Below are 8949 nucleotides of genomic sequence, written 5' to 3' on the forward strand. Positions count from 1 at the left end.
AAGTAAGTAAGTAAGTAAGGAAGGAAGGAAGGAAGGAAGGAAGGAAGGAAGGAAGGAAGGAAGGAAGGAAGGAAGGAAGGAAGGAAGGAAGGAAGGAAGGAAGGAAGGAAGGAAGGAGATTCCTTTTCGGGGCATCATTGTCATTGTGAGTCAGTGTGTTGTGTGAGCGTTGAAGGAATAATCCAATCAAAGCGATATTATTTTAATCATTACTCCACTGTTGATACAGTCCCAAAATGTTTTGCATCTCATCAACCAAACATATTTTTATGTACATATTCATATTCATTCCTTTACACTTGTGTGTACAAGGTAGTTGTTGTGGAATTGGTCGATTACTTGTTAGATATTACTGCTTGGTCGGAACAAGAAGCACAAGCATTTCGCTACACTTGCATTAAAACACCTGCATTGACACCTGCTAACCATGTGTATGTGACAAATACATTTGATTTGATTTGATATCTTGAAAACTTGACTGCTGACAGGAAAACATGTTGGGACTGTATCAACAGTGGACTAATGACAAAAAAAGACAGCCAAGGAACTCTGTCCCCCCTGTCCTCACTCCCTGTATCTCTCTCTACCTCACCATTACACAATCTCTCTCTCCTGTATCTCTCTCTACCTCACCATTACACAATCTCTCTCTCCTGTATCTCTCTCTACCTCACCCTTACACAATCTTTCTCTCCTGTATCTTTCTCTACCTCACCCTTACACAATCTCTCTCTCCTGTATCTCTCTCTACCTCACCCTTACACAATCTCTCTCTCCTGTATCTTTCTCTACCTCACCCTTACATAATCTCTCTCTCCTGTATCTCTCTCTACCTCACCCTTACACAATCTCTCTCTCCTGTATCTCTCTCTACCTCACCCTTACACAATCTCTCTCTCCTGTATCTCTCTCTACCTCACCCTTACATAATCTCTCTCTCCTGTATCTCTCTCTACCTTACCCTTACACAATCTCTCTCTCCTTTATCACTCTCTACCTCACCCTTAGACAATCTCTCTCTCCTGTATCTCTCTCTACCTCACCCTTACATAATCTCTCTCTCCTGTATCTCTCTCTACCTTACCCTTACACAATCTCTCTCTCCTGTATCTCTCTCTACCTCACCCTTACACAATCTCTCTCTCCTTTATCACTCTCTACCTCACCCTTACACAATCTCTCTCTCCTGTATCTCTCTCTACCTCACCCTTACACAATCTCTCTCTCCTGTATCTCTCTCTACCTCACCCTTACACAATCTCTCTCTCCTGTATCTCTCTCTACCTCACCCTCACACAATCTCTCTCTCCTGTATCTCTCTCTACCTCACCCTTACACAATCTCTCTCTCCTTTATCACTCTCTACCTCACCCTTACACAATCTCTCTCTCCTGTATCTCTCTCTACCTCACCCTTACACAATCTCTCTCTCCTTTATCACTCTCTACCTCACCCTTACACAATCTCTCTCTCCTGTATCTCTCTCTACCTCACCCTCACACAATCTCTCTCTCCTGTATCTCTCTCTACCTCTACCTCACCCTTACACAATCTCTCTCTCCTGTATCACTCTCTACCTCACCCTTACACACTCTCTCCTGTATCACTCTCTACCTCACCCTCACACAATCTCTCTCTCCTGTATCTCTTTATCACTAAATCCTCCCTACTTTCATCTGTTTCTCTATCTCCTTATCCCTCTTCACATGACCTCCTCTCTCTTCCTGTTTCTCCTTCTCTTTCTCCTCATCCCTCTTCACATGACCTCCTCTCTCTTCCTGACTCTCCTTTTTTATCTCCTCATCCCTCTTCACATGACCTCCTCTCTCTTCCTGTCTCTCCTTCTTTCTCCTCATCCCTCTTCACATGACCTCTCTCTTCCTGTCTCTCCTTCTCTTTCTCCTCATCCCTCTTCACATGACCTCCTCTCTCTTCCTGTCTCTCCTTCTCTTTCTCCTCATCCCTCTTCACATGACCTCTCTCTTCCTGTCTCTCCTTCTTTCTCCTCATCCCTCTTCACATGACCTCCTCTCTCTTCCTGTCTCTCCTTCTCTTTCTCCTCATCTCTCTTCACATGACCTCCTCTCTCTTCCTGTCTCTCCTTCTCTTTCTCCTCATCCCTCTTCACATGACCTCCTCTCTCTTCCTGTCTCTCCTTCTTTCTCCTCATCGCTCTTCACATGACCTCCTCTCTCTTCCTGTCTCTCCTTCTTTCTCCTCATCCCTCTTCACATGACCTCCTCTCTCTTCCTGTCTCTCCTTCTCTTTCTCCTCATCCCTCTTCACATGACCTCCTCTCTCTTCCTGTCTCTCCTTCTTTCTCCTCATCGCTCTTCACATGACCTCTCTCTTCCTGTCTCTCCTCTATCTCCTCATCCCTCTTCCTGTCTCTCCTTCACTTTCTTTATTGGCTACACCTTTCCCTTCTTCCTCAGTGCACCCTATTCCTGTCCTTCTTCACCCATCTCTTCTACTCTCTCTCTCTTTCATGCTCTTTCTTTTCTCACTCTTCTCCCCTTGGGATGATCACAAAGCCCCGAGCCACCACAGGATATCCCCATGTCAATCTCCGCTGTCCTCAAATGTCCACTTGTAACACTAGCTTGACCCTCACCTATGACCTTCCCACACACCCAGGTCATGGCTCAGGTTAGCCGTAGCTAACCCCAAGGTGCAGATATGATCCTAAAGACAGTTTAGTTTGACCTTAGGGTCATAGTGCACTAGGACTGAAAGTACTTGTACCTCTATAAGGTCTTGGCTGAATGGTTTTCAGTGTTTACACAAACTCAGAAAGGTAACCTTAGCACAGTTAAAGAACTGTTTTGGGTATGGAGTTGAGGGTCTGTCCTCGGGGAAGAATGCCTTGTCTTTCAGTTCTTGATCTGGAACTAACTTCTAAAGTTGTTAAAAACTAAAATGTTACAGTTTCTTTCGGAGTGTCAGGAATAACTTCAGGACTGCAGATGAAATTGGAAACAAACAAAACAAATGTCTGTGACAAATCAAATGGAGAGGTGGCCTTCATTGGAGGCTGCAGAGGGGAGAACGGATCATAATAATGACCGGAACAGAGCTAATGGAATGGCATCAAACACCTGGAAACCATGTGTTTGATGTATTTGATACCATTCCACCTATTCCGCTCCAGTCATTAGCACGAGCCCGTCCTCCCCAATTAAGGTGCCACCAACCTCCTGTGGTGGGCTTTCAATAACAACAAAGGCATATTCTCTAGCTTTACTCCAGAACAGCAGTGTGTGTATATTGAATAAAAGGGGATTTGTAGAGAAAGCACAGCCTTATTCTCCACCTTGCACATCTATCAAAACATCTCAGAGTGAGAAACACGCGAGAGAGTACGAGAGACAGAGAGAGACAGAGGGGGGAGGGAGGGAGACAAAACAAAAGTTCTCTTGTCGTCCTTTAAAACTAATCTGTATCTCTCTCATCCCCTGTACAAGACTTCTAGTCCAACACTACAGGTTTGGAGCAGGTGGCCAAAGTTTCCGCTGTGTATTCCGGAGTATTCCACCTCTACCTCACACACAGTCCTGTAGCGGCCGTTGTGTAATACATCCAAGACAAATTCCTGGGCCTGACCCCTGACCAATATAATTATCAGATAGGGGCCCCCTGGGGGAGGGATGATTCCCACTGACAGAGAGGTTCCTAACCCCAACACAACGACGCAGCACTCATCACCTAAATGCTCCCCAAGGGCTTTAGAGATGCTCTGCCATTTCCTTGTTGCTAAAATTTTAATAGTTCACCTAATAGATTTTCCAGAACCAAAAATATTTTTCAAGTTATTGTACAAAACTGAAATTAAAAGACGCAAATAACAAAACTTAAGAATGGGAAGCATTGAAAGTAGCGCACATAGAACAGACCTACCGCTTCTGAAACTTACTTTCAATGATAATTACAGATCTATAACTAACATTTCTATGTGAATTACGGTTGGGTTGCCTCAAAAGGTACATATCGTTGCTTTAAGGGTGCATTAGGAAGATGTTAAACTAACAGCCTGGAAGGATAGTCTGTTTCTGTGGCCATTTCACTTGCTTATGGCTGCAAAAGATGGACAATACAATTGAGCAGTGCCAAAATTTACTTTGACACATTTTCAATTAATGAACTAATTGGAAATTCAGAATTAGGCCATGAAAAGATTTGTCCATGACGCAAGCCGTACTAATTTTACACACACTCACAAACACACCTAAAAAAAAACACAGAAATATGAAGGATCCAACACGTCCTCCACCGGAACCCAGCACCTTTCCTCCGGACCATACCCCTCCCAGTCCACGAGGTACTGAAGGCCCCTCGCCCGACGTCTCGAATCCAGTATGGAACGAACGAAGTACGCTGGGGCCCCCTCGATGTCCAGAGGGGGCGGAAGAACCTCCCGCACCTCAGACTCCTGGAGCGGGCCAGTCACCACCGGCCTGAGGAGAGACACATGGAACGAGGGGTTAATACGGTAATCGGGGGGAAGCTGTAACCTATAACAAACCTCGTTCAGTCTCCTCAGGACTTTAAATGGCCCCATAAACCGCGGACCCAGCTTCCAACAGGGCAGGCGGAGGTGCAGGTTTCGGGTCGAAAGCCAGACCCGGTCCCCGGGGCCTCACTACGATGACGGTCTGCGCCAAAACGGCGCGCTGAAGGTGGACACGGGCGGCGTCCCATGTTTCCTCCGCACGCCGGAACCAGTCGTCCACTGCAGAAGAAACTAGGTCTGACTCTGATGCCAAGGAGCCAGAACCGGCTGATACCCCAATACACACTGGAAGAGCAGAGGTTAGTGGAGGAGTAGTGGAGCGAGTTCTGGGCCATCTCTGCCCAGGGCACGAACGCTGCCCACTCCCCCGGCCGGTCCTGGCAATAAGACCTCAGAAACCTACCCACATCATGGTTAACTCTCTCCACCTGCCCGTTACTCTCGGGGTGAAAACCTGAGGTAAGGCTGACCGAGACCCCCAGATGTTCCACGAACGTCCCCCAGACCCTCGACGTGAACTGGGGACCCCGATCTGACTGCGGGACAATTTGTTCTTGAGCGGATGGTCAGGGGGCCAGAACATAATTACAAATCATTTGTAGACTGCAAATGGACCCAAACAGATATCATATTTGACTAAAACATAGTCATTTAAAACCTTGCTTAAATTTGTATATGATCACATCTATTATGAGTGGGAATAAATAGGAACGGATTTTAACAATGTAAATCACTTCAGCAGATTTGATGGTGTTTTTACAGTCTTTTATGTCCCAAACTTTTTTTTGTGCTCTACGGAGTGTCAGATGTGTGTGTGTGCGTGCGTGTATGTGTGGCACCCTGCTGATGCACCGGACATGCTCCCAGCACAACAGGGTGTCAGATAAACATGAGAGGTGTGTGGCTGAACATGAGTAGATGTCTCTCTGTGTCTCTCTCTCTCTCTCTCTCTCTCTGTGTGTGTGTGTGTGTGTGTGTGTGTGTGTGTGTGTGTGTGTGTGTGTGTGTGTGTGTGTGTGTGTGTGTGTGTGTGTGTGTGTGTGTGTGTGTGTGTGTGTGTATAAGCATGAGAAGGTGTGTGTGAGACACCCATTTCACACATGGTACACTCTGCCAGATGCTCCATATTCCTCTTCAACTAGCACAGATGCTTGTTCGCAGCTACTGTAGTCAACGTACAGTTTCATTATCAGTGATTATCACATTAAACGTTAGAGCAAATAAACATGAGAGAAAAGTTGGTTCTTCTCTGTATGAGTGGTGTTCTGGCATTGAACCAGTCCCCCAGAGAGACTGAAAGACCTACAGATATACTACTCCATAACCACTGCATAGCAACCTCATTATGAACCTGATCTTACTCCGGGGATTGGACAGATGTGTTTTATAGGCCTCATTCCAAACACTGTTATTCCAGTTTCTGTTTTTCTGTCATGACTTCACAGTAAAGCACTCTCTCTAAGTCGTCATAACTGGGTGTGGGGACAGAATTCCCCCACACCCCTGTGTGAGAGAAAGAGAGAGAGAAAGCGAGAGAGAGAGAGAGAGAGAGAGAAAAGAGAGAGAAAGAGAGAGCATATGTGTGACTGTATGTGATATAATGTTTTGATTCTGTTACTGGTCAGGCTTGACCAATGAGCTGTAAACATGAAAAGTGTGGTTTTAAGCAGGAGCAGCGAGGGTCCTTCAGCCTATGTATAGGAGAAGGCTCGGTTCCCAACAGAACACTCTATCCTTAACTTCTCCCCCCAGAGAGGTATTATCCAACCCAGCAACGTGATGAGGTCACTCTGATGCAACTGCAACCCCCTCCTCCAACCTGCAAAACAACCATGGGTGGAATTCAATCAAACATGCACTGGGGATGAATCCCAAAGAAACAAACAAGTAGGGCATGTGTTATTACTGTGGAATTATAATTTCACCATGTTGTTTCTTAGTACATACCAGGTCATTTCTGACTCCTAGAAAGGGTAGCTGATATGCCATGATAGGAAAGCCAGAGTAGAGAACCGCAGTTCAAATAATATGGGAATATAAATAAACTAAATTAGAGGAAGTCTTTATTTAAGGACTTCCTTACCAACCTTGAACCAATCAGCACGAGGAAGCCAGCAGAGTAGGTCAAACACACACATGATGTAGGCATATGCTCACATACAGTACACACACATACACACCACATAAAGGAAAACACACACAGACACGCATGCAAACGCTCACACAACCATGTACACACACACATAAACACACACACCACATATAAAGGAAAACATACACACACTCAGTGTCCCATTTTTCATTCCTGAAAAATCTGAGAGTTTCTGTTTTACTGTCATGAGCTCACAGTAAAGCACTCTCCCTAAGTCGTCATAACTGGGTGTGGGGACAGAATTCCCCCACACCCCTGTTCAGATGGCTCCAACAGTCTCAGTATTATCTGGCTGTTGCAGTATAAACAACACATTTTTGTATTCATTTTTATTTAACCTTTATTTAACTAGGCAAGTCAGGTAAACTAGGCAAACATGGGATTAGTCTGAAATGGCACCCTACTATATAGTGCACTACTTTTGACCTGGACCAATTGTACGTTACTCTGGATAAGAGTGTCGGCTAAATTACTAAAATGGAGATGAAACATTTCAGACGCAGACATGGAATCATAGAATAATGTTGCAGGTGGTTGTTAATCTCTTATCACACAACTTGGAAAGCTACAAAGGACAATAGAAATATGGCGATTGCCTAGGGTTTATAATTAGATATATTTTTTTCACCTTTATTTAACCAGGTAGGCTAGTTGAGAACAAGTTATCATTGTCACGACTTCCACCGAAGTTGGTTCCTCTCCTTGTTCCGGCGGCGTTCGGCGGTCGGCATCGCCGGTCTTCTAGCCATCGTCGATCCACTTTTCATTTTCCATTTGTTTTGTCTTGTTTTCCTACACACCTGGTTTTCATTTCCCTCATTAATTGTTGTGTTTCTATATGTTACTATCCAAACGTCAGATTAAGACTCATTTCCATATTCACACAACTCTCATATCACATTCACACAATGCTATTCTCAAACATACCTAATCAATTAGTTGTTTTTCAACAATATTTTAACCTGCAGGAATATTTTCTAATTTCTATCTCATGATTAGTTCCTAGGATAATGCAACTCATACATTTGCATCTTTCAATACTTCTAAAATGGAGTATAGGTTTAAAACAATTACAGGTTTCAAACAAGTACAGGTCTAAAACAAGTACAGGTGCACCTTACTATCTTATACTATATCATAAATGGTCTTAACTAATTCACACAGATTCCGGATGTTTTAACATTAAATGGCCAAAACTAGTTCACACAGATTCTAGATATTTAACACTAAATTACCAAACCCAGGGCATACCTGGCTAGCACATTTAAAATAATTGGAATTCACCACTTCTGAGGGTCACTTAGACAGTCACACAGACCCTATTCTTCCAATAGGGTTTCACCAGTTACCGTGCTTCACACAGAACCCAGTCACCCTGGCCCCTCACCCCTACAAACCGCACCAATCCCCACTGTGATCAAGTCAGTGTCAGGACGGCTCTCGGTCGCCCGCAACCGACCAATGATAGGTGTCTTTGAGTCGACTAACTCTCAGATCATCCTCCACTGACTTAGCCCTGTTTACGCCTCCAAGGTGCCTCCCTCACACAGGAATACACACTCAGAGCCTAAGTAACAGAGGCTTTTCTCAAAAACTCAACTTTAAGTGTGGTTCGCTCACCTCTTTCTTAAAAAAAAATACTAAGTTCGAGATGTGGTATCCACTTGGCTCGCTGCATCTCAGATCAAAGGTGGGTCCATTTGCTCCGTTCCCGAAGTGTGGTTTCCCTGAGATCCCAAGTTTGAGGGATCCCTCGTGCACGATTTACCCATGTCGTCAGGAGCGGTCACCAAGTGAAGATTCACATCACATCCTCGTCGCCAAATGTGGTGGTTAATTTCTTTACTATCAAATGAGGAGAGACAAACTTATCACACAAGTCAGAGTTATACTTAAACTAAATCTTTAATAGTGAGAGCTTTGCAATATCGATGGCTGGTCGACGAATCACTGTTTCTGATGATCCGTTGAGAGCGGCAATACAAAAGTATTTTATAGCCAAGATACACCCCTTTCAACCTACATGACGAACAACAGATATATAGAATGGGTCACAAGGTTAAGATCTGTATGAAAGATACCTATAATACATAGCAGACCGTATCTGCTGTGTCAACAGTTTTCATTGTATAGACCAGTGTCTGGCCCTCGGTATAGAACGGTATAGAACAGAAACATTAACTTGACCATTGCATAAATCAATTGTCAACTCCAGATACTCCCATCTCAAGTAAAACCCATTCTTGACCACTCTCCTGGACAAGCTCACTGAGGGGAGTGAGCCTCT

The sequence above is a fragment of the Salmo trutta genome, chromosome 39 (genome assembly GCF_901001165.1).
Source record: "Salmo trutta chromosome 39, fSalTru1.1, whole genome shotgun sequence".
NCBI lineage: Eukaryota > Metazoa > Chordata > Actinopteri > Salmoniformes > Salmonidae > Salmo > Salmo trutta.